The following is a 10,046-nucleotide window of genomic DNA, read 5'->3' on the forward strand; positions in this document are numbered from 1 at the left end:
TGATAACACATATTGATCAATACTCCTACAGGTAGATTCATGATTACTCCTGAGGATTTAATCATCTCTAGAATGAGAGTGTCTCTTTTTCTCTCAGATTCCCTTAGTGCTGTAGTAAGAGTGTCGATATCCTTCTTTGCTTCTTTGGCCTTCAGGTGGGTATGTTGTACCAAATTTGTCAAGTTCTCATCTTCCATTTGTATGTTGCCATCCCTGATACATAGCATGATGTTCTCTTCCGCAATGGTAAGAGATCGCCTCCTGATTTTGTCGAGTATTTGGTAGGCGGCTCTTATGTCATCTTCAATTGCTGCTACCAGGTTTTTGATTGTGGGTTTATTGATTAGACCGAGCCAATGGAACTTGATAACACATATTGATCAATACTCCTACAGGTGGTGCTCGGCATGGGCTAGCCAAAGGTCTCCATTGAGGCACTGGGGGAACTTGAACCATCTTGGCACTCCGAGATGTGGTGAGTATCCTTTTGGATTTTTTTTTTGAGACTCGTGGGTGGTCAACCTCTCTCTTTTCCACTTCATCATCTCTTTACTCATTTCTAGGGAGCTCTTGTCTTTCTCCTTCTTTGTTTGTAGCCCATGGTGGGCTAGGAGTACCATAAACCACTGTGGAAGCCTCTACCCTTTTATATCCCGCTTGGATGAGATCTTCATAAGTATTCCTTTCAACTTTTTCTTGATCTCCATGTGTAGATATGGCCTCTTTTGTTGCTTTTGGTGAAGATTGGGGTTCAGGTGTAGATGGTTTCGGACTTGAAGGAGGTGTGGGATAATCTGGTGGTGAAGGTGGTGCTTCCACTTTTGTTTGTTCTTCCTCTTGATACTCGTTTTCCAATGTTTCAGATGTTTCCTTTAACTTCTTTTTGATGTCTTTCACTTATTCCATCATGAAAGGCTATAAGTTTTGTTGATCAAGTATCCTTTCTGTCTCTTCATATGCTCGGATGCAATGGTCAAACTATTCCTCTAGTGGTTTCGAGGAGCTTACTCCAACTTTGGCTGGGTCTAGCACCCATCATTCTTCAAAGTCTCCTTTTAATGCTCTTTTTCCTTTGAAATGTTCTATCAATCTTTCAACCTGAGCAGCTTTTTGACTGTGTGTTTCCTTGGGTCTGGATTCCTTGGCCAATGATGCTTTCCCTTTATTCCTTGGTGGCTCCACAAGCTCGTCTTCAGGCACAATTTCAAGTTTTCTTCTTAGCCTGGTGGTGATGGGTGGATCTGTTTCTTTTATTGGCTCATCTTTGATGTTAGTTTTATTTTGAACCACTCGTTCTGTGTTGGTGGCACTAGCCAATGTTCTCTTGCTCCGATTGCCTCATATGAAATCTTTGTCAAGGTTTCCCCTCCTCCAATGTACTTGGGATTTTCCATGCCCATACTAACCACTTGCTCATATGCAGGGATTGGGCGTAGTTCACTTCTTTGGGTATGCTTCTTTCCAAAGCCCAGGTTATAGTTGTTGCCACAGCATGGGGAGGAGTTGTGTATTTATGTGGCCTCTTACTGCACACGCGGAAGTATTCGTTGGGGAGTTTGCATATCTTTGAAGCACTTGGGTCCACTAGGTCTTCAGATGTCTGATTAAACTTCTTTTGTGTGTAGAACTTTAACTTATCTCTTCTTTCTCAAACTGATCTTCTCCTATTGTGGAGCCCAAGTGCATCTACTAGGGTTTGAGGTGTGATCAGAGTTGTTGTCTTGTGCACATCCAAAGCTGTTATGACCGCCTTTGTCGTCTTTTTAAATAGAGTTGACTAGCTCATATACTCTCTGAGCATCCACACCTACTGGTGGTGCTATGTAGAAGCTATGGAGGTCCACTCTTTCTTCTCTATTTGCCATTTCTAACATCTCCCGTGGATTCATTGGGATATCCACTGTTTTTCCTTGTTGGTCTCTGAAAGTGCCATGATATACTTCAATCCCTTCCTTTCTAATGTGACCTCGTCTACCCAGGCCTTGGTTGGCTTAAGTGTCTCCTCTGGCAATGTATAGGGTTCACTGGCATCAATAATGTCTTTTATAGACATTGTCTTCTTCTTTGCTAGTGATTTATTGGAATCCATAGATTGTGCAGACACTTCAAAGGATTAAGTTAGCTAATCCTACATTTTCTCAGTTTCTATATGTCCAAATGACTCTTAAATTGAAAACAAGCTAACTAGGGCCTAAGGGTGCAATGCATATGATGATAATTTCTTTTGGGTGTTGAATGATGATGTGAGACATTATATGCGTATAAGAGGAATCCCAAAATCCGAGCCAATAAAAGCGAGCAAACCATAAACCGAGCAAAACTAAAAAAAATAATTGATATCCTTGTGCAATATATTAGTTGTAATACAAAATTACCCAAACCATAAACTTTTTTTTGATATCCTTGTGCAATATATTAGTTGTAATACAAAATTACGCAAACCATAAACTTTTTTTTGATATCCTTGTAATACAAAATTACGCAATCCGCAAACTTTTTTTTGATATCCTTGCAATACAAAATTATGCAAACCATAAAATTTGCAAAACTTACAATGTTTTTTTATATCCTTGTGCAAGATATTAGTTGTATATATTGTGGTGTGTGGTTGTGTAGGTAGAGGCCGGCCACCTAGTGTGGTCAGACATGTTATGGTTGTAACTGCTTGATGGCAATATAAGGAGGTGCCGGATGAGTTGAGAGGCACACTTGGTTTGGTCGTGTAGACAGAGTCGACCACACACCACAATGTTGATTAGAAATACTCCCTACTTAGTTTCTTAACCTATAAAAATAACTTTAAATTGTTCTATCTCTAACACATGCCAAAAACCTTCCATCAACAATGAATTAACCAAGGTGTGTTGCATCTACAAATCAAAATGGACAGTGCAACAACAAGAATATTTCCACAGTATAATATTTGGGACAAAAGTTAATAGCCATAAGCACATATCACCGAAAAAACTACTTCTATAAATCCATAGCAAGGTCCACAAGCCTTCAAGGTTGCATCAGCACCCGTGAACCTCCAAGTGCTTGGACTAACTCCAATTTCGTTAAAGCCGCCTGATGCATGAACTCATGCTCATGAGCATGAGGGTCAAGGCCAAGTACTTGCAGAAATATAAAGTTAATGTGCTTACATGGCATATACACAAGGCGCTTGCTTTCTCGATTTTGAAAATCCTCGCAAGTACATCTAGGAAAATCTGACATTGTCACAGAGTATGTCACTCCCTTTGCACTTGACCCCATAGTATTAACATAGAAAACATGTGTTTCATTGCAAACCACAATGACCTCTCGCACGAACTTTGCTGCCATGGTTCTACCCACTTCAATCTTTCCATGAAACTCCTTTGTTAATCGTGATCTCCATTTCACAATCTTTCCATCTCTAAATTTGGGACAGATGCTGCTAGCAACTCTTTGGTTCAATGGAACTGTTTCATGCATTCTTGATGATGATGTAACTCCTGCTTGCAAAACAAAACCATTGGCTTGCAGTTGTGTTACCTCTTGAGGTTGCAAATTTGTGCCCTCTACGACCACCCAAACATCGGGAGCTGGACCTGGTGGCCCTTCGACTATGCTGTGAACCTTCCAGGTGTGCATGTTATTGGAGTTACAAAACCAAATGAAACCTTCCACAAGACCTGCCAATTGTGAACCAAATAGAGGATACTTCCTGCGACCCCAAAAACAAGGAGCTGGCACCCCTATTTTGGCATCCATTGAACATGCATTAATGAACTGCCCACATCAATCTCCATCTTTTGACACCACACCAAAACAAGTCATCTTTCACCCAGGTTGTGTTCTCCTTATTGCCCAAACTGACTTTGCTACATTTACTTCGGGAACATCTTTTGAAGCTGTTTTTTGTGCTGAAGCCCACCAATTGAAGTTTTCATTGTAACATACTCTGGCCTGTCGCTATCCTCCTCCAAGACAATATTTTCATCAGCAAACATTGGCCTCTTTTTTCTAATACTCTTTTCTTGGAGTATATTTCTATTCATTTCAGGACTATTGACACCCATTTCATGCATTGAAGAATGTGTGAGGTCAACTAGTTTCTTTCCAGTTGCCGCGGAAGTAGATGAAGGTCGGGTCATGAAGCGATTTGCCAAATCTTTAATGTCGGGACCGGTGGAGCTCGCAACACCTTTCAAATAGGCATTATATTTCACACTTTGAGAATAGATAATGCCATATATGCACATGCTACCTCATACAAACTTATGTGATCCTTGTAACCAACCAAGGCATGCATACTAGCATGTTTTGACTCAGACAAGTTTGTGTTAGGGACAAAGATACCTGCAGTATCTTGTGATACAAATCTTGCCCCCCAATGGGGCACTCATACATCCCACCAAGCCAACCATGTCTCCAATGAAGCAATATCCCCTTCAATGTCAATTCCTGTTTTCCAAAAGCTTCTAAGCTCTCCCTTACATTGCTCAGCCAAATTCTCTATAGGTGCAGTTCTCCACTTGCGACACAAAATCTTGTGCTCCTCTTGAAATGTTGGATAGATACACTTGACAGTATGTCGAACCATACTTTGCTCCCAATGAAACAAACATGATCTCTCTTTGTTTGGAGTAGACTTATTTGCTCCTCCAAAATAAACAGTACGGACAACAATCCAATTGGCACTAGCTTCATCTGCCATAAATCCCCTGAACTCTGGCTTATCAAAACCCTGTTGCTTAACCACATTGCTCAGCATCTTCCAAAATTCAATCTAAGCATATTTATTTTCCACGCTAAACTCAGCAGTTGCAATGGTGAGTAGCTCTCGTACATAAGGGTCATAGACATGCGCTGACATAGTCGGCAATCCTTGAACACGGTGAACATGGTCAAAGTGCACCCACATTTGCTCCAAATTACCTCCAAGATGCATGCAATTCACCAAATCAACTCCACTGCCCAGTCCCTTAATTGACATTTTAAATACATGAGGTTGTACTTTATCACCCAATTGGCCTGGAAAAAGCATACTATGGATAAAAGGATATCTGCACTTGCTTTTCAAGTCAAGCACTGCCTCAAGACCTTTTGAAGTGATATTCTTTGATCTTTTTGCAGACTCCAAACTTTGTTCGACTCTCCTTTTATTTGACAGGGGAGTCATACTCTCAAGGAATTGAGCAAATTCCAAATCTTCAATCATAGCACTTGCAGTTGAACCTGCTCCAATAAGATTTTCCATGATAAGATCATTAGTGGTGGCCCACTCGGATTGTTTCGCAATCACCAAAGGGTCCCGACTTGCTCGATCAAGAAACGTTTCATCTATGTGACTTTCCACCATCCGACTCCTCCCTTCTGCACATGGATGGTTATGTTCTCCAAGGTGCAAAACACACCTAGTACAATTATGCTTATCTCTAGGAAAACAATAGTAAATAACTGTAGGACATATAGATACACATTCGAGAATTTGTCCACAAAGAGTGCATACAAGTGTGCCATACTCAGAAGAGATCGATCCTTTAGGACTAAATGTAACAAGCCAACCTCGCCATTGAGACTCATTGAACATATTTGAGCGCAAATAAAAGGGACAATCAATGTTGATGCAGTGCAAATTCCCAGAGCATCTACTAAATTTGACAATGCAATTAAAATTATCACTGCTACAAGTGACATACTCTGTCCACATGTGACTATCATGTATTTGCTCCATAACACTCATACCTAAAGAATTACCAGATGGCGGTAACTCAAAAGCAATATACCCATCATAATGAGCTGGGAGGTCATCATGCATACCAGTTTCTTGGCTTGATGGAGGGAAATATATATATTTCTTTTCAATGGCATGCACTTAATCATGTCAATGACACTCACATTGATCTCAGAGAGAGGTACTTTCTTGTCTTTCATGTCTTGAGAAACTCTGCCAATGCCAACATAAATCTGATCCTCAGTTCTCATATCCACCTTGTAGAAATGGTGTTGTTCATGATCAAGCATAAAAGTTTTCTCACCATCTGATGATATAGTAGCTTCAACTTGACTTGCGGTCCAGATAATGTTAGTGGGGACGAAGACAGAAATTAGCATCACGAAGTTCAAAATGTTCTTGCAAAGAAGCAATTGTCAAAGAATAAATTCTGGTATAAAAAATAAGCACTAGCTTCTGTCCACGCCTTGGACCAAAAACTGTAATGAATCTCCCCATGGGTTAATAGTGTGTTTAGCAGAAGGTAAGAATATCAAAGAGCAGTGGCATGGTTCTGATTGATACAGAGGGTGTAAATATAATAGATTGATATCATTAAAATTCTATCCATAACCACAAGCCGCCAGGAATATTTCACGTTGTTGTTCCCATGAACAACAATTACTATTTTATAAAACAACTCACTATATAATATAGTCACAACATGAAATATAAAGTGCTGAAAAAACGAGCCTGCTTTTAGTTTTAAAAAACTAAAAAAGAACCTATTGTAGTTTTAAAAACACTAAAAAAAGGAGCCTGCTTTTAGTTTTAAAAACACTAAAAAAAGGAGCCTGCTTTTAATTTTCAAAACACTAGAAAAAGGAGCCTGCTTCTAGTTCTTTGAGTTTTATGATTTTCAGTCAATCGAGAATAATAATGATTTTTTGAGCTTCACTTACCCAATTAAATGTCCCATGCACAATATCCCATGCCGAAGTTAAGGGTGTTTACACACTGTTGAGTGTTTTTGGTTTATTAAATTCTAAGACAAGTTTTTGCGTGCTGAAAAGAGTGGTTTCATATTGAGTTTGTTAGAGAGGCTGCTCTTAGTTAATAAAAGGAAAAATTGCACATTTACCTCTCTAATTTGCGGGAATTCCCAAAATACCCCTCAAATTTCAAAAAAATCCAAAAAAAGCCCAAATATTTTGTCACAAATTCCTAAAATGCTCTTCAAGTTTTCCAAAATTCCCAAAGTACACTGGTCACGAGATTAAATTTTCTTGAATGGAAAAACAAATTGTAGCTTTTCATAAGAAGACTGACTGTCTATGAATAAAAGATGCCAAAAAATAGAGTTTAGGTATGTTACATAGGCTTTGGAGATGAATTTCATCTTTATTTTTAGATATAACTGTCTTTTTGCATGGTAATTTGTGACAAATTACATGCTAAGAACTAAAAAACGGATCTAAATTGTCAAAAAGAATTAAAGCTAGAAAATCTTGAACAGTCCAATCGACATAGATGCAAGGGTCATGGTTTCATTATGTGAAAGGGGCCTATAGGCCCCTACTGTAATTTTTTAAAGCTAGCAGGTCCTTAATAATATTTTTTAATACATCTATCTGCTCGCCTCTCTCACAACATCTCTCTCTCTCTACGTTTTCTGCGCAACAGCCTTGGCAAATCTTCTGCGCACTTTCACTCTCTCAAGCCTAGCCTTGTTATGCTTTTCTGCACTATTGCCTTAACAACTCTCTTCGCCTTCTTGCATGCGCTATTGCCTCAAACAGTTGCCTGCACCTTCTTGCCTGCCCCCTTTCAACCCTTCTTGCCTGCGCCCTTTCAAGGTGATCTCTCAATCGTTTCATTGAAAACCTCTACTGCCTCGCCGTTCTTGAATCTCGAGACTCGGGAGCAACTCGAACAAGGATCGGAGAAGGGACGAGGGAGAATGGAGTCTACCTGGGCCATGGGGAGAAGGGAGTCTACCTTGGCCCGGAAACCTCTTGCCAGGTACATTTGCAAACTACCTGTAGCAGGTAGTGTTTTTTTTCAATGCTTTAGATAACATTTGTAAATATTATTTTTAAATTAAAATTAGAAGCCTTCTGTAAACTGTAACTTTCTGTAACTTTCTCTGTTGTAGGGCTCTCTATAAATCTTAAATTGGAGTTGAATGTGCGCTGATATAGCCCTCCCACAACCTAGAGCCTTGGGAGCGTGCCCTGCACAGCCCGAGAGAGATGTTGGAGGGATAGTGCACCCCCCGCAAAGAGAGAGAGAGAGAGAGAGAGAGAGAGAGAGAGAGAGAGATAGAGTCTCAGAGACAATCTTTCGATCAAGGCAACGTACTCCATGGCCTTCCACTTGCTTGTAATGGGATAAGTTTCCAAAGCTGTGCCAGGATTAACTAAACTCTTTATGGATTTCTTATCTGTTGAAAGGACGCCCTTTCAACAACGTTTCCATAGAGATTCCATTAAGATTCCTCAAAGATTCTATAAAGATTCCAGATGAAGATGGTGATGAAGTAATGAAGATGAAGATGGATGCTGCAACATAAAGATACGAGTTCATGGACGCCATCGAATATCCCGTTATTATTATTTTGAGCCATTACAACCACTTTTGTAATGTTTACGGGAACCTCATATTTTAAGTCGGCACTTGTATTTTGGCCGCAGATGCTTGTATAATGAGTAAAGCCAACTTTGTTTCTTTTAATTAAGCTTTGTAGAAGCCTAGGGACAATACAGGTCATTTGGCTGGACATTAGGTTTGAAGGCTTGGTATATAAGCTAAAGCTTAAGGCTTTGTAAAGGACACATTATGTTATCTCAATTAATATACAATCGTGGGTTCTATAGCACACATTAGTGAGCTTCACGCACACACACCGTCGTGCACACTAATCACATTGCAGATATGAGAGTAGGAGCGTGTTAGCATCGAGGAGCTCTCCGCGTCGACGCAAGCAATGCAAGCCGAGGACCACATCGCGAGCGCGCCTGCTATGAGCTATATTTGGTCGTAAGTACCTCAAACGACATCCGTTCTGAATGATTGAGTAGTCGTTAGAATCAGGGCGAGAAGCTCTTCGTGTTGATGTCTTTGTAGATCAGTTCTCGACACTTTGGAAATTGCTGTTTTGAGTCTATCGCGACAACGATTAGAGATCTTACAGTTATGGTTTTCAGGGTTTAGGTGTTTGGCCATATAGGATATATCCTTGTGAGTCTTGCCCTCCGATTTCGAGTCATTCTGATATGATTTGAGATTGTTTCGAGCTTATAGTGTTTTGTAGGATGCGTTGTCTATTTTTTTGCTTCATGGTAGTGTTGTGGTAGGATTAGTGACTGTAGAGTGTTGTTCGTGTCTAGCTTAAGGTTGACAACCCAGAGATTGCCTCCATGCCCTAGTCTGGTCAGCTATGTCCTCGCATTGACAGTTTGTTGGTTTGTGTTCTCGCTGTGCTCCATCGTCCGTCGCAGCGTACCCGCTAACATTGGCGCCGCTGTCGGGGACGAAGCGCAACCTAACATAGACCGCATCACTCGTGTTTGATAGTATAGCGTTTCTCTAGAGTTTTCTAGAGTGTTGTCACCATTTGCCTTCTTAGTGGGAAGTCAGAGAGCGGATCTCTTGACTGAGGGATAGCCAGGGAGCCTGCATCTCTCCGAGGTGGTCCACCATGAGGTTGAGGTATGGTTATATTATTTTGTTGTGTGTTTAGATTAGGTTTTATGGTTTGTGTGTTTGGTTGTGACTTATGGTTGTGAAGAACTTGAAAGAGAAAAAAGAAAACGCAAAGAAAAACGCAAAAGGTAAGTAGGAGGCTGTTTGCTTGCCAGAAAGCAAAAACAACCATTCAACCATCCAAAGTAGGACTTTAGGTAGTGTAGGACATCTAATGTTGATCTAGAGCAATTTTGACATGAAAATGTGCCTGAAAACACAAAAGGCGGAATTGTGCTGATTTTGGTAAAAATGCTCTAAAATGGTTGTTTGAAAGCTGATTTGAGTGCTTGTTTTTGCATTGGAGACCTTAAGGTAGGGGGAAAACACAGATTTGGTCAAATCCAAAAAAAGAAAAAAAAACCCAAAAAAAAAAAGTTTTTCATATGACCTTGTTTTGCATATGCTCTAGAGCTTGTATGTGAAATTTCAAAGCATTTGCATCAGTGCTTGTGCATCTAAGTGGTAATTTGCTTTTTCTGAGTTTAAGGAAGTGAACAGTGAAATAATTGAATCCAAAGGAAAAGAAGTCCAAATTGAATGAAACTTTGGGGATAGGCTTCTAAGGGCATTGGGAACCAAACTGTCCAAAAACGGAGAAAAAAATCACTTCCCAATG

Source organism: Adiantum capillus-veneris, chromosome 16 (genome assembly GCF_014529385.1).
Source record: "Adiantum capillus-veneris isolate H3 chromosome 16, ASM1452938v2, whole genome shotgun sequence".
Classification (NCBI taxonomy): domain Eukaryota; kingdom Viridiplantae; phylum Streptophyta; class Polypodiopsida; order Polypodiales; family Pteridaceae; genus Adiantum; species Adiantum capillus-veneris.